The sequence below is a fragment of the Drosophila grimshawi genome, unplaced genomic scaffold, assembly GCF_018153295.1.
Source record: "Drosophila grimshawi isolate 15287-2541.00 unplaced genomic scaffold, ASM1815329v1 contig_1377, whole genome shotgun sequence".
Taxonomy (NCBI): domain Eukaryota; kingdom Metazoa; phylum Arthropoda; class Insecta; order Diptera; family Drosophilidae; genus Drosophila; species Drosophila grimshawi.
This window is the reverse complement of record NW_025062900.1, coordinates 14,734,977-14,739,029: the sequence shown is the minus strand read 5'-3', so window position 1 is coordinate 14,739,029 and position 4,053 is coordinate 14,734,977.

Here is a 4,053-nt window from a genome sequence, read left to right as displayed (position 1 = left end):
ATTCCTTAAGGACTCTCACAAAATCCTGTGCTTGTAATTTTCCTCATTTTCACAGCATACTCGAAAGTAACCATTGGCATTCCATGAGATCCCTTCCGCTTTAATCGCACAGAATTTCGTTAAGCTCCAAAGAGCAAACTTTCCACCATCTCTCACTCTCCTTCGAGAAACTTACTCAAGTGGCCGCGTGTCGCCGGCGTTCATATAAGCTCGACTGCAATGCGTAGCCGGGTCGAGGCCATTATTTTCACAGTTCAACGATGCGCTAATACAAGGACAACGCTTGCACACTTTCTCTTGCCTCCATCTACGTCTCCTCGCCACATTTGTGGCACCCACGTGCTGCGCCATAATTAGGCGGACCGTGGCAAATCCAATAATTACCGAGCGTTAAAAAACTTTCAAGTGTGCCATGCACACAACCGCAGAACACATGTCGAGGTGAATGTTGAGGGAGGGGTGCGTGACAGGATATGAAACATGAAAAACAAATTGAAGAGCCAACATCCGGTTGACTGGCATGCCGAGCTGCTGATGTTGCTGATGATTCTGGTGCAGCTTCTCTTGCTGCTTCTCCCTTTGCAACTGCTGATGACGTCGCCTGCGTCGTTGTCAATGCAACAATGACGACAATCAAATGACGTTTGCATCAATGAGCAATTGGCAAACAGGCAGGGCTGGGATAAGCACGAAACCAAGCAACAGCAGCAGCAGCAGCAGCAGGATGAGGACGATAAAAAAATGAGAGAAAGGCAGTGGGAAATGATAGCGTGGATTAAACGATTTTTAATGAAAAGCCTTCAGACGGGACCATGACATGAATGACAGCAACCGACACACGCACACAGCCGAGCAAATGGAACCACAGCACAAGGGCAAGACACACACACACCCACACACAGACACATATGTGGCATGATTACAATGGAGGAGGCGAAGGCTCAGCTGCAAATGCTGGACAAAATATTGCATGATTGAATATTGCATTGGAGGCCGATCGAGAACGACAGACAGCTACAGAAAGCAGAGAGGAGAATGGACAAAGGAGCGAAGGGAAATGGAAATGGAAAAGGGGCGTCGGTACACACACACACACACACACACACACACACACACATAGCCCGCTTGAGGTGAGGGTTGATGCTGACGAGTTGTGAAGGGAAAATCGAGTGGCTAAAAAGAAAACAGCTCTTCAATTGTTATGAAACCGGGTTTTCTTAACTGTCCGAAAAACATTGCGATGATGGAAGACTTTACCCTAACCCTTTGACCCGACCCCCAACCCTTTATATGCTGTGTTTTTGTCAAGGGTTCCGCTGATTGGACTGTTGACCATCTTATTCATCTTCAAAGCGGTCTTTTGTTGTCAAGGTGCGGGTATCTCACAATAAAGTGGAAGCCGGTCAGCAGGAAAGTGGCCGGCGATATGAAAGGGTTGAGGCTTTTGAAGTGCCTGGCCCACTTTTGTGGCCAACTTAATGAAGTGGACATATCATCCAAGAGTTGCACACAACAAGCAGCTTAAGCGTTCGCCAATTGATAAACAGTCCCGGCCAAGTAGAACAAAGTTTAACTCGAGCAGCGCAAGTCGATTGCTAAGCGATAGCAAAGTCAAAAGCAGAATCATTTTAATAGAAGTCCAGTAGAGATAACAAATACATTGGTAACTCAAAGGGGAATCAAAACAAAAGCGAACTTAATTCAATGTTTCTTGAGAAGCTGTGAAAAACCAAGTCCAAATATACCGATGATTATTCAAGAAAAACTTAAATATTTCTATAAAAAGCCTCATCGTAACGTTGCTGTCCTTTAAAAAATAGTATCTTAAAAAAGTTGCAGAGCCTACTCTAGTAAAAAAAAAAAAGAAAACAGTGTTGTTAACACTAGAAAACAATCGAATATCCAAAAAGAACAGGGTTTGAGTAGAAAGCAATTAGGCTAGCGCCACAGGCACCACACAAAAATCACTGTCGGCTTATCGCTGAACCCCGCGGGAAAAGAGAAAAGAATAATTCCGTTATCTGACTATATCTACATATACATATGACTATTTTCAGAACCTCGGCAGACATTAGTGTCACATTTTATCAACTTCAACGCACATGTTGCTAAACAAACACAGCTGATAAGCGGGCCCATGACCATTCCACATCCTTTCGAGTGGGCAACTTTCTAATGTCCTTGTGCTGTCCGTGCATATCAGCGATGTGAAGGAGAATGTACAGCAATTTACCGCAACGCGTGGCCCAAAATAAATAACCCAAAATGTCGACAGCACATTACACACACAGAGGGTGGACAGAGAGAGAGAGAGAGAGGGGGATGGAGAGAGAGAGATAATGGGGGGTGGGGGCAGTCGTCTAATTATGCAGCGTTGACAAAAACAGAGGGAGAGAGAGAGGACATAGGCGCCAGTGGCACACTGTGGGGCCCTTGAAAACTATTAAGAAAACATATTTTTCTTTTTCAGGAAAATGGCGCACGCAGCGCATTTAACACTAATCATTGTCGTTATTATCGCTGTGCGGCCGGCTTGCCTGTGTGCCGCGGACAGGACTAAATGCCTGCCAGCCTGCCTGTTAGGACCACTCGGGCGTTGTAGCATTAAAAATTCATGATCTCAAGTGGGTTAGCCGTTTGGCCTCTTTTGTTAGTTCGGGTGCTATATTTCACATTGGCCGACAGTAGCGTCGCCTTTAAGTGGGTTTTCCGTGGAACAACTCTGACTCAGCATATGGCAACGTTCCCGAACCTATCGCATAAATGGCTCAGAGAATCAATAAAACGCCAATTAACATTAATTTTCACACGCAGCATACCCCTTTTGCTATCCGAGTCATTGTTCAATTTGTCAACTAATGTAAAATGTAGTAAAACAATTAAAAACTCTTTGTGGGTTCCATTGCGATAATGTAGAGAAAGGGAGAGCGGGGGAGGTAGAGAGCTCATGAAATGTGAAACTATGTCTTTGTTTTGTCAGCTCCCTAAAGAAACAAAAAAAATATATATACACATATATAGATATTTGTAATTAAAATTTAAAGCAACCATTTGAATTCGAGCCGCGTTTCGAGGTCCGCAACGACTCGAGGCCATCAATAAGTAACTAGACGAAGACATGAGGCGTATTGAAGTAAACTATTTAAACATTTGTCTGCTGAATTTTTTCTAGGAAATTGTCTCAACGCATGCAATGCTGTTGTATTCCCTCTTCCCTCCAGCTCCATTAGTAGCTGTTCTCTGTGCGTGTCTGGAGTCGAGCGCAATTAAACGACATTTTCCGGAGGCGGAGAGGTAGCAGGGGGCGCTGCAAAGCATTGAATGTAGTCAGAGAATAATGTTTGATTTCCCCAAAGGGAATAACCACAAGGCAGTAACAATATGTTGCACGACAACCAAATGCACCAGCTGTGGACTAAGAGAATCTCCGAGCAGAATATTCAAGCAGGGATCTTGTGTTTTAAACCGACATATTTTGACTCTGTGATTCAAAGCAGTCTAATATTTTAGAGTACTCTTTGAAGAAGATTAATATTTGGTCAAACTAAAACTTAATGTAAATATACATTTCATAAGAAACTTATAGCGCAAAGGGAAGAATAATATTGGAAAAGATAAAAAGATACAAACTTATGTATACAATACAAATCAATATGTTGAATAGAAATTAATAAAATACCATTTGTGGATATAAATCTAGGAGAATATAAAATATATATATTTTGGACATATGCTGTACCCGTACAAAATTACGGCAATCTAAAATCCATGAAAAACAAACGTAAGTTTATTACAAAAACACACAGAAATATAAATTTAAATTGCTCAGCAATCAGCACAAATTTGTCTCTCTGCTACCTTTGAGATCGGCTCACTTATACAGATAGAAGAGTTAATGGGGAAATTTCTATCCAATTTTAGTTGGTATAAGCCAAAAGGAATTATTGAACTTTGTGCAGTATTCAGATTATTTTAGGTTAAGCAGTGCACAAATCGAAAGCTGCCAATCATGCTAGGCAGCAACACACAGCGAGACTCTTGACACTTATTCCA